Raw genomic sequence first — 13074 nt, forward strand, 5'->3', positions numbered from 1 at the left:
GTCTATTTTCTTCTTGTTCATAATGAGTAAGTTTGGTAATTCTGTTGATTTGTTCTCAGGCTCATGGATTCTGTCCTTTGTTGCCTTCATTTTACTATTGAACCCACTAAGTTTATATTTGTTGTACTTTTTAGCTTTATAATTTCCATTTGCTTGTTTTTTTAATTTCTCAAAAAATATGGAACATGTCACGACTTTGCATGTCACCTTTGTGCAGGGGGCCATGCTAATCTTATCTATGCTGTTCAAATGTTAGCATATTTGCTGCTGAACTGTGAGTGCTGTGGTTCTTTTTTTATAACTTCTAGTTCTTGGCTGAGATTTTATGTTTTTTCATTTGTTTCTAAATAATTTGCAATTATTCATTGCACCATTTTGAGGATGGGTGCTTTAAAATCTTTGTCAATAAGTTCTTCATCTGATTCATCTCAGGGTTAATGTCCATTGTCATTTCAGAGTCAAGTTGTGATTTTCCTGATTTTTGATTTGATGGATAATTTGTCATTCTATCCTGGAATTTGGCTATGGTGTTAGGAGACTCCAAGTCTGATTTAAATCTTTTGTTTTAGTAGGCAGTCATCCCATTTAGGTTTAGCAAGAAAATCCTGGCCTAATTTTGTGGGCTGTGCATCCAATGACAATTACATTTTCAGAGACTTTGTGGTGCTATTTTGGTCTGCCTGGTTTATCTGGGGCTGCTGGAGTTCCTCCTGGTACCTGCTGGTGCTGCCTGAAGGAGTGGAGCTCCTGGGTATAGCCTCATGATGCCTCTGATGGGGGTAGAGGGAATACAGATATCCTGGAGACAGGCACTAGTGCTGAGGACTGCCCCTCTCTCCAAGGAAAACACTTTCCAGGTGGAGCCTTTTTTGTGGCAGGATCCCCTTTGCTAGTGCTGCAAGGCACCTGCTGTTTCTTATTGGAGGAAGGAAGTCTTAGGCTTGGTGAGTAAGGAGAGTGCTTTCCTGTCTCATGGTCAGCAGGTGTATTGGTCTCACGCTGCTAATAAAGACATACCTGAGACTGGGTAATTTATAAAGGAAAGAGGTCTAATTGACTCCCAGTTCCACATGGCTGGGAAGGCCTCAGGAAACTTATAATCATGGTGGAAGGGGAAGTAAACACATCCTTCTTCACAAGGCAACAGGAGAGAGAAGTGCTGAGCAAAGTGGGAAACACCCCTTATGAACTCATCAGATGTCGTGATAACTTACTATCACAAGAACAGCGTGAGGGTATCCACCCCCATGATTCAGTGACCTCCCTCCAGGTCCCCCACAACACGGGATTATGGGAACTACAATTCAAGATGAGATTTGGGTGGGGACACAGCCAAACCGTATCATCATGGCTCCTGCTCCATTTTCCCTGGCTACTACCGCTGGCCAGCCTGGTAGTGTTATTGGGACTCCCCTTTGGTCTGAGTGGGAATGAGCCTATTTGGGCTGGCCACTAGGGTGAGGCTCTAGAAATGCTGGGCTTGGGTGACCCTCTGTGAGGTTGTGGGTTGTAAGACACTGTCACTATGACATTCCTCTAGTTGTGGGGTATCTAACCAGTTCATCTTTTGGAGTTCTCTGGCTTCTTTTTGTGTTTTTTCTAGGGTATATATTTATACTTAGCTGGGAGGAACAGGGAAAAAGTATCCATACAATCTTGTCCAGACCAGAATTCTTGTGCAGGGATTATTTTTGGGTAGAGGTGGGGTGGAAGAAGACCCTTAAGACTACTCATAATAGAAAAAATGAATTTGATTAGTGGCTTTGTTTCAGTAGAAAGTTCTCTATTTCTTTATGTTTCTACCTTTCATAGTTCCCTGCAAACAAAACTGAAATGCAGTCTACCTGCCTTCTTTCTTCCCCCTACTTCATAATCATGCTGTGATATGGTTTGGCTGTGTCCCCACCCAAATCTCATCTTGAATTGTAGCCGCCACAATTCCCACATGTCATGGGAGGTACCTGGTGGGAGGTAATTGAATCATGGAGGTGGGTCTTTCCCATGCTGTTCTCATTATAGTGAATAAGTCTCATGAGATCTGATGGTTTTATAAAGGGCAGTTCCCCTCACACACTCTCTCTTGCCTGCTGCATGTAAGACATACCTTGCTCTCTCACCATGATTGTGAGGCCTTCCTAGTTGTATGGAACTGTGAGTCCATTAAACCTCTTTCATTTATAAATTACCCAGTCTCAGGTGTGTGTGTATTAGCAGCATGAGAGCAGACTAATACATGCTGCCTCTATGGGCTTCAATGAGCTGAAGTTCTTACATCTTTAGGAGTATGGAGGAAGAGTTAAAGCCTCACTTTCAGTTTTGCCACTCTTGTCATAGTGGGAATGTGAGTCAACAAATACTCTATCTTTAGGCCACCACTTCTCCTTCTCACCACTTCCTCCTAATCACCTCTTGTCAAATTCACCGGCTGGGAAAAATGAGCTTTTAAAGACAGTCAAATCTTATATGTCAAACTCAAAAAGGGAAAGAAACCCTAAGTGTAAATGCCATCTGGCGTTATTTACTCATCCTCGCCCATCTCAGAAACACTTTGAGCAGATGCAGGCTTTCACTCTAAAGAGCAATTTATAGGAACAGATTGAAGAAAAGGTTTGTTTTAAACATTTTAGCACTATAATTAGATTCAATTAAATGTGTCACTAAGTGTTCTGTAACTTAAGATGTCCTAGCCCTTGGCACATATGAGCAAAAATCTAAAAAACACAGGGAAGGTGCTGATGAAGGTTTTGGATGAGGGTTCAAATAACCAAATACTACCTTCACTTTTAAGATAAATCTAAAAGAAAAAATTTAAAGTAGTAACTACAAGTCTATAAAATACAAATGGAATTCTTAAATTTCAGGAAACACCCAAAGATTCAGAAATGAATCATATTTCCTCATTTGTTGGGCATTAAAAATGTAATTTTATACTAGTGATAGCAACAGGATCAAGAAAGCCTGGGAATGGTGCCAGAAACTGTAACATTGGTTCTTCTTTAGATGAATTTATGTGTGACTAGAAATGCTATGAAATGTTCTCAGGTAGGAAAGTACTTACGGCACAGAAGAAAATTCCTGTTCTCTTGAATTTTGGGGGAAAACTTTATTATAAGTTATTCTAGATATGAAATCATTTACAATTGTAATTTTAATTTTAACATGGTGGAAGTGAGAAATATGGATCACTAAAGATGCTCACATCCTTTTCCCTGGAACCTGTGAATATGCCACTCCACATGGCAAAAGAGACTTTGCAGATGTGATTAAGTTAAAGGCCTTGAGACAGGGAGGTTTTATGCTGGATCACTGGCTTTGGAGATAGAGGAAGGGTCCATGAGCAGTGGAAGCTTCTGGAAGCTGGAAAAGTCAAGGAAACTGATTCTTCCCTGGATCCTAAAGAAAGTGTTAGCCCTGCTAACACTTTGATTTTAGCCTAGCAAGGACTCACATCAGATTTCTGACTTCTAGAATTATAAGATAATAAATTTGGGTTATTCTGAGTCACAAAGTTTTGTGATCGTTTGTTACAGCAGAAATAGAAAATGAATACAAATAAGTGAGTTATTTTAAAGAGTGTTGCTATTTGTCTCATATAACTTTTTATGTAAAAGCATTATCTACACCACTGACTTTGCCCTGGGAAAACATTTGGCAATGTTTGGAGACATTTTTTATTTTCGCAATTGGGGCCGTGGGAGGTGGTGGTGTATTACGGGCACCAAGTGGGCAAAAGCCAGCTGTGCTGCTTAATGTCTTACAATGGAATGACCAGTCCCACAAGAAAGAATCATCTAGCCAAAGTAGAGAAATTCTGAGCTAGGTTAATTTATATACTCAAAGCATGTAGGAAATTGAGGCTTCCCTATTCAGTTTGCTCTAAACTAACTGCATAGTCTAGAGCTGCACTGTCCAATAGGGTAGCTATTAGACACACATGTCTGTTCAAATTTAAATTCATTACAGTTAAACAAATTGAAAAAGTCAGTTTCTCAGTTGCAGTCATCATTTTTCAAGTGCTTGATAGCCATATGTGCCTAGCGGCTACCATATTCAACAGCTCTGATACAGAACCATTTCTTTTTTTTTTTTTTTTTTGAGACGGAGTCTCGCTCTGTCGCCCAGGCTAGAGTGCAGTGGCCGGATCTCAGCTCACTGCAAGCTCCGCCTCCCAGGTTTACGCCATTCTCCTGCCTCAGCCTCCCGAGTAGCTGGGACTACAGGCGCCCGCCACCTCGCCCGGCTAGTTTTTTTTTTGTATTTTTTTAGTAGAGACGGGGTTTCACCATGTTAGCCAGGATGGTCTCGATCTCCTGACCTTGTGATCCACCCGTCTCGGCCTCCCAAAGTGCTGGGATTACAGGCTTGAGCCACCGCGCCCGGCCCAGAACCATTTCTATCATTGCAAAAAGTTCTATTGAGTGCTGGTCTTCTAGACTCTTGCTACCCAAAGTGCTGTACATGGATGAGTAACATTAGCATTACCTGACAGCTGTTATAAATGCTGACTCTCAGGTCCCACTCCAGACCTACTGAATCGGAATTTGTATTTTAATAGATCTCTGGGTGATTCATGTACACATTCAAGTTGATAAAGCACTGGTCTAGGTGACTTTCTCTTGCTTAAACTCTCCCTGTCATTTCCTTTCTCCTCCCTCTGCTACTCCCTGCACTTACGTTTCCCGTTTAGCTACAAAAATCCTTTCTTCCCAGCTTCAGTTTCTAGTCTCCTCAAGCCGGGTCTGTGTTTTATTTCGTCTCTATATTCTCCCAAAGACACTGACCACATTGCATTGCACAAGATAGCTGCTTGACACCATGGATCAAATGAGCTTCTGAAAATTCTTGTAGATAATTTTCGTTGGAACTGAATGGATGGCTGCCATCATTTTTACTTTGTACTTTAATTCAGACATTTCCTAGAGTTTCAACTGTGAAAAAAGATAGTCATTTCAAATGTCTAGAAATTTCATAGTAAATTGAAGCTTCCTAATGATTTCACGGTGTGAAGAAGGAAACTCATCCTCAGTATCCTATATTCTGATTCTTTATGTGTAATAAAATGTAGCCAGTATTTCCATTCTTTTTTTTCTTTTTCTTTTTTTTTTTCTTTTCTTTTTTTTTATTATACTTTAAGTTCTAGGGTACATGTGCATAACGTGCAGGTTTGTTACATATGTATATTTGTGCCATGTTGGTGTGCTGCACCCATCAACTCGTCAGCACCCATCAATTCATCATTTATATCAGGTATAACTCCCAATGCAATCCCTCCCCCCTACCCCCTCCCCATGATAGGCCCCGATGTGTGATGTTCCCCTTCCCAAGTCCAAGTGATCTCATTGTTCAGTTCCCACCTATGAGTGAGAACATGCGGTGTTTGGTCTTCTGTTCTTGTGATAGTTTGCTAAGAATGATGGTTTCCAGCTGCATCCATGTCCCTACAAAGGACGCAAACTCATCCTTTTTTATGGCTGCATAATATTCCATGGTGTATATGTGCCACATTTTCTTAATCCAGTCTGTCATAGATGGACATTTGGGTTGATTCCAAGTCTTTGCTATTGTGAATGGTGCTGCAATAAACATGCGTGTGCATGTGTCTTTATAGCAGCATGATTTATAATCCTTTGGGTATATACCCAGTAGTGGGATGGCTGGGTCATATGGTACATCTAGTTCTAGATCCTTGAGGAATCGCCATACTGTTTTCCATAATGGTTGAACTAGTTTACAGTCCCACCAACAGTGTAAAAGTGTTCCTATTTCTCCACATCCTCTCCAGCACCTGTTGTTTCCTGACTTTTTAATGATTGCCATTCTAAGTGGTGTGAGATGGTATCTCATTGTGGTTTTGATTTGCATCTCTCTGATGGCCAGTGATGATGAGCATTTTTTCATGTGTCTGTTGGCTGTATGATTGTCTTCTTTTGAGAAATGTCTGTTCATATCCTTTCCCCACTTTTTGATGGGGTTGTTTGTTTTTTTCTTGTATATTTGTTTGAGTTCTTTGTAGATTCTGGATATTAGCCCTTTGTCAGATGAGTAGATTGCAAAAATTTTCTCCCATTCTGTAGGTTGCCTGTTCACTCTGATGGTAGTTTCTTTTGCTGTGCCGAAGCTCTTTAGTTTAACTAGATCCCATTTGTAAATTTTTGCTTTTGCTGCCATTGCTTTTGGTGTTTTAGACATGAAGTCCTTGCCCATGCCTATGTCCTGAATGTGATTATCTCAATAGATGCAGAAAAGGCTTTTGACAAAATTCAACAGCCCTTCGTGCTAAAAACGCTCAATAAATTCGGTATTGATGGAACGTACCTCAAAATAATAAGAGCTATTTATGACAAACCCACAGCCAATATCATACTGAATGGGCAAAAACTGGAAAAATTCCCTTTGAAAACTGACACAAGACAGGGATGCCCTCTCTCACCACTCCTATTCAACATAGTGTTGGAAGTTCTGGCTAGGGCAATCAGGCAAGAGAAAGAAATCAAGGGTATTCAGTTAGGAAAAGAAGAAGTCAAATTGTCCCTGTTTGCAGATGACATGACTGCATATTTAGAAAACCCCATCGTCTCAGCCCAAAATCTCCTTCAGCTGATAAGTAACTTCAGCAAAGTCTCAGGATACAAAATTAATGTGCAAAAATCACAAGCATTCTTATACACCAGTAACAGACAAACAGAGAGCCAAATCATGAATGAACTTCCATTCACCATTGCTTCAAAGAGAATAAAATACCTAGGAATCCAACTTACAAGGGATGTCAAGGACCTCTTCAAGGAGAACTACAAACCACTGCTCAGTGAAATCAAAGAGGACACAAACAAATGGAAGAACATACCATGCTCATGGATAGGAAGAATCAATATCGTGAAAATGGCCATACTGCCCAAGGTTATTTATAGATTCAATGCCATCCCCATCAAGCTACCAATGAGTTTCTTCACAGAATTGGGAAAAACGGCTTTAAAGTTCATATGGAACCAAAAAAGAGCCCGCATTGCCAAGACAATCCTAAGTCAAAAGAACAAAGCTGGAGGCATCATGCTTCCTGACTTCAAACTATACTACAAGGCTACAGTAACCAAATCAGCATGGTACTGGTACCAAAACAGAGATATAGACCAATGGAACAGAACAGAGTCCTCAGAAATAATACCACACATCTACAGCCATCTGATCTTTGACAAACCTGAGAGAAACAAGAAATGGGGAAAGGATTCCCTATTTAATAAATGGTGCTGGGAAAATTGGCTAGCCATAAGAAGAAAGCTGAAACTGGATCCTTTCCTTACTGCTTATACGAAAATTAATTCAAGATGGATTAGAGACTTAAATGTTAGACCTAATACCATAAAAACCCTAGAAGAAAACCTAGGTAGTATTTCCATTCTTAACATTAATTCTCCAGAACAATAAATTGGGTAATGGAATAATTTGTATTATATTTTTAAAAAACAATGATCTGATATTAGTCCAAGGAACCTAAGGGGATTTTCAGGTTTTTGGTATTTATCAAAATCTGTTACTTTATATGATGGTTACAACTACAAGGAATTATCTCATTTTTTTTCTTTGCACGAATGCAGTGAAAACACTCATAGGATGTTTTGGAGTTAAGGTGACACACATTATGTGAAAGGCCTGATTTTATGAATGCTGCATCTTACAACAAACATAAGAATTCAGTGCTACAGAAAAGGAGCAAGTTAAAAATTCTAGTTTAATTAGCCAGAGATATCTCAGGCTGTTAAGTGATCTCCTTCATTTTGCAGATGAAGAATTTGAGGCCTCGAGAAGTTGGTGCTAGTCAAAAGATCAAACCATTGCATGTTTTGTGGAAAGGACAATATTGGAGGCTTGCTTTTAAACATAGCTGTCTTCATCTCGTAAATTTGTGCTGTAAACCAGATGACCCTTGAGGACCTTGCAACTTTTAAAACATTTTAAATCCGGTTCTCCCACTCTAAATATAGTGTTCTTATAGTTTCATACTGCCTCACTGTAGACTATTTCTGTCTGGAGAAAAGGATGGGTAAATAGATGGAAGCTGTCACTACAATACTAGTACAAAAGTTAGATTTAAATTCATGTTTCTTTGCACACGGTAATCTACATAAAAATGTTTTTACTTTATATGTAAATGAATAAAAGTGCCAAGTTATGTTAATTCTCTGATAAAATAATTTTGTAATTCCAAAGCTACTGGGCGAAGTCAAACAGACACATATTTTTTAAATTTCTAAAAGCAAAACTAGCACTGGAAAAAAATAACTTGGTCCAGAAATATTGGTTTGTATTGCTTGGAATTGTAAGCGTTGTGCTGTTTTAGAGTCCTTCTTACCCTTCGGGATAGAGCCATGGCTTTCACTGGACTCCCAGAGGCACCAGTGTCACAGAAATGAGTCACTAGTTTTTTCAACTCTTGAAATATGCATCTGAAGACCAGTGAAAATCTGACTTGTCAAGACTATGATTCTAATTACTAGGGTTTCTTGAGCTCACTGTTTTTGCTATTAAGTATTTTCTTCCTTCCTCCAGAAATTCTGTGTTTGAGGATTTTATGTATCCCTTGTGAAATAATCCCCAAGTAATGAAAATTCAACAATAACAGCAACACAGAGACAATGATCCTTGACTACAGTAGTGTAGATATCTGCTCATTAAAACAGAAGAAAATGAAAAAGAAAATCAAAGGCCTTATTTTAATCTATATCTAGTTATTTTTTCTACTTTTAAATGTTTCTCCCTATCTTTCTAGAATTAGTTCTCCAGTTGTCTTTTTCCTTCTACCTATGTTGTCTTATCTTCAAAGACAGTGTGATGGAGCTTAGTAAGGATGCTATGATTTGAAAAACACAGATGCCTCTAACTTATGGAAGAGGAAGCCAAATGCTGTTCCACTCTCAGATAAACAGATGACATGGATGCAAAAGTTTCTCCCTATAAGATCTGTTTGTAATTCTGATGCGTAAGAACTTTGCCAGCATGCTAAGGGAATTGAAGCACACTGTATTAGTCTGTTTTCACACTGCTGATAAAGACATACCTGAGACTAGGCAATGTACGAAAGAAAGAGGTTTATTGGACTTATGGTTCAACATGGCTGGGAGGCCACACAATCACGGAGGAAGGCAAGGAGGAGCAAGTCACATCTTACATGGATGGCAGCAGGCAAAGAGAGAGCTAATGCAGAGAAACTCCTGTTTTTAAATCAGATTTCATGAGACCCATTGCTATCATGAGAACAGCACAGGCAAGACCCTCCCCATGATTCATTCATCTCCCACCAGGTCCCTTCCACAACACGTGGGAATTGTGGGAGCTACAAGATGAGATTTGACTGGGAATACAGAGCCAAACCATGTCAGGTAGGAAGGCAGGATTCAGGAAAATAAATGTCTCTGTCTGATTAAAGAGTTCACTAAAAAGTTGCATATTCAAATACAAGTCATTTAACTCACCCCCTCCCAAATTTTAAGTCATGCTTCAATGTATTCTGTGTTTATTTCAAGTTCATACAGTGCTTAAATCCCAAAGTCACCAATCTAGTAACCTCACTCTGGGTAATCCTTAGTGTAGTATTCTAGCGGATCCTTTCCTTTGTTTTTGTTGCCTACTTAAGTGTAGGGTTACTTTCTAGATCATACCGTGGAGTACAATGGGGAATGTTGTAAAAATCAAATACTTAAGTGCAAAACACAAAATAAGTTGTAATTGAGTTATAATCAGACTAAGCAAATAAAAAGCATTCTGAGATGCCTTTTAAATGTTTCAAGTGTGGGTTGCCCCTGATAAATTTAATTAGGCATTATAAAGATATATAAATGCATTTAAAAGATGTAATTGCACCTCAAAACTTTACATAGTTAAAAATCAAAAGGCCACAAATGACCTGAATAAATAGCAGGAGTCTGAAAACTAACTGTCAAAAAGAAAATTGTCAGCAATGTTTTTGAAAATAAGAGGGCCCTAGAAAGTATCCAGCACAGTTAAAAATCTTTCATGGTAACAAGAATAATTATGAGCAGGACTTGAAGTTCTTCATTAGCATCATATACCTGGATTAAATGGAGCAAGTACATTTCTCCCTCTAATCTAAACTGGAAGCGAGCACTTTACTAGTTTACAGTTAAAGGAAGACAAAGGAATTGACCCAGCTTACATCTTCCCTAACGAAGTTTTTCACTCTGTAAACCTAATCTGATTAAGATCTTTGATGAAGAAATGGATACGAAATGGATGGGTGAATGGCATGAGAAGCAAGAGAAGTACCCAGGTGTCCCAAAGGCTGTCTTTCTATTCTTCACACAGGGCCAACATGAAGCCCCTCTGGGCTGCATCTGGTTCTCTTTTGTTGCTACTTTATTTCTTAGGAAAATTCTTTTTATTGTTTTTTAGCCAGAACTGTTCTGCAATGAAATTCTCTCAGTGCTGGCCTTTGCCCAGCAGCCCAGCTGTTTCTGTAGGGTGGGGTCCAATCTTACCGAGGTGGCCAGAGTGCATCCAGCTCCGAACACCCCCCGGTCAGTGCTATGTGGTCTGATAAGTCTCCACCAGACCCTCCCAAGCTGTAACCTGTGAAAAACAGAAATACAAGGCCTGCATGTTCACTCCCTAAAGAGTTTCCTCCCTGGCTTATCTGTTTTCCTCAAATATCTCAACTAGGTCAGGCCCTGTCATTGAAAAACAAGTGGGTTTCCCCTAGTTTCCCAGCTAAGAAGATCTGGCCTCTGCCTTAGGCCCTGACTGGGGGTCCCTGTGCAGCAATAACTGATTGTGCAGCCTACACAGCCGAGTGACCAGGCCCTAGTGTCTGCCCCAGAGAGGAGAGGTTGGAGCCAGCCACCCAGAAGCTTTGCTGGCTACACCTGGCTGTGGGCAGCTGTTCTGGCTATGCAGGGGCATCCACTACACCCTGTCTTCCCAGGCTCTCTAAAACCGGAAGGATTTCATCCTTTTCCAGAATGTGGTACTTTAGCAGGCTGAGATAGCACATTCCTCTTAGAAATTATTCCCCTCTACTTGAAGGATGGTAAAATAAAGGACCATTTAAACTTTTAAACTTGACTCTTACCTCAAATTCTTTTTCAAATGAGATAGGGTCTAAAATTAAGACGTTAAAAGCAAATACTCATTTTAGATTCTTTTTTTATTTTTTAAGACTAGGTCTTGCTCCGTCCCCCAGGCTGGAGTGCAGTGACGCAATCATAACTCACTGAAACCTCGACCTCCTGGGCCCAAGCAGTCCCCACACCTCGGCCTCCCATGTTGTTGGGACCACAGGTGTGTGCCACTGCACCTGGTTGGTTTTTTTTTTTTTTTTTTCCACTTTTTCTAGAGATAGGGTTTTACCTTGCTGCCCAGGCTGGTCTTGAACTCCAGGGCTCAAGCGATCCTCCCACCTCAGTCTCCCAAAAGGCTGGGATTATAGGTGTGAGCCACTGCACCTGTCCCTTATTTTTAATTTTAAGCAAAAAGGGGACTGGCTCTGAAGTTCAAGAAGTCATCAAGAAATGCTGATGGGTGACTTCAGAATTGTTACAGATGAAAGGACAGCCTGATGTCACTCTGTGACTAGGGTAATGGCATTGTAGGGAGTACAGCTTCCCACTTTGCTATCTCTAGGTTGGGAGAACCAATAACAGTTCACCCAAAATATCCACATTTCTTGGAGGCTTAACCTTTGGGTATTCACTGAAGAGGGAAAGGAAATAAATGAAGGGAACCCATTAGGTGGCTCTGTGCTTCATATTCCACTTGCAGTGTCTCATTCAGTCCTCACAATAGTGCTGAAAGTAGATCATATCCGCATTTGACACATAAAGAAATTGAGGCTGGACAAAAGTGAATAACTTGTCCAATGTCCCATAAGTAGTAAGGAAAAGAAACAGTATTTGACTTCAGGTCTGTCTCTTTCCTCCTATAAAAGATGAATACACACCTTTAAAGTCCTCCAAATTATGCAGCCTTGGAGATTAAAAGAAATTTTATTTCCAAGATATCTCTAGTTTTCTTCCTCCCCACTAACTAGCTTCTTGAGTTCCCATGTGAATATTGTCATTCATCTCCTTAATTATTAAAGAAAAACGTGTTTCTTTTTTTAATGGTAAATAATGTTTAATAAAGGTTTTATCATTATTTTTAAAACATTTTTAATGAAGTTCTTTCCATTGAAGCATTTCTAATTTATTCTAATGAAGCATTTCCACAGAATTAAAAAAAGTAATAATTTAGGGTTGGTTATCTACATCAATATCATTATCAAAGTCCACTGTCTGTCTTTCCTCTTTTCTCCTCCTGCTTAGACCAGGGAGCGTAGTAGATGTACTTCATGCAGGCCAGCACCCTGAGACCACGTGTAGGCAGGTGAGAAAATGATGTCCATGAAACAGACAGTCCCATACCACTTTTAGTTACAAACACTTACCCTGGATGAGAGCAGGAATTGAAACCAAGTTTGTGTCCCAGTGGGTTCCAGGACTTTTTTTCCCATCAGTTTCCACCCTGTCCTGGGCAGGCTTAGAAAAACATATTTCTTACCAAAAAATTTACAAAAACAATGTTTACATTAAAATTTAAAGTCCATGCAACTGCCTCTGGTTCCTAAAGGTAACTGCTGCCAATGATTTGGTGTGTATCCTTCTAGACATTTTTTGAAATGCATATAGGGTACACATGCATATAAGTACCTATAGCAATTTTATAATAAGCGACCTATGTACATGATGTAACTTTATAGACTTAATGTAATGTGCATATCTTCCCATGTGGTAAATATGGTAGAGCAGTGCCAATCTGCTTAATGGCTGCTTACTACTCCACTTATGTATCCTATCAGTGGATATTGAGATAGTTTCTAATTTTCTACCATTATATATATTTCATTGAACATTTTGTGGTCATATTTTTATATTTTTCTTCAAGTATATCTGGATGATACACTTCTAAAATGGAATTGTTGGGTAAAAAAGGACGTTATACATTTAGATAGATATTGCCAAATTGCCCTTCAAAAAGATGGTCAAATGACTCTTCTATCAACAGTGTATGAGTGTGCCCATTTATTTA

The 13074-nt window shown here is 39.5% G+C and overlaps 1 protein-coding gene and 1 non-coding gene across 5 annotated transcripts in view; one reads left to right on the top strand and one right to left on the bottom strand.

Annotated features, from left to right (window-relative positions):
• LPAR1 (lysophosphatidic acid receptor 1) overlaps positions 1 to 13074 on the top strand; it is a 184800-nt gene that overhangs the window by 145379 nt on the left and 26347 nt on the right. The gene's annotated exons all lie outside the window — the stretch shown is intronic.
• On the bottom strand, positions 173 to 278 carry LOC117099475. The gene has a single exon (XR_004443813.1). It is a non-coding gene; the product is annotated as a U6 spliceosomal RNA (small nuclear RNA).

This window comes from Trachypithecus francoisi, unplaced genomic scaffold (genome assembly GCF_009764315.1).
Source record: "Trachypithecus francoisi isolate TF-2019V2 unplaced genomic scaffold, Tfra_2.0 Lachesis_group16, whole genome shotgun sequence".
NCBI classification, from domain to species: domain Eukaryota; kingdom Metazoa; phylum Chordata; class Mammalia; order Primates; family Cercopithecidae; genus Trachypithecus; species Trachypithecus francoisi.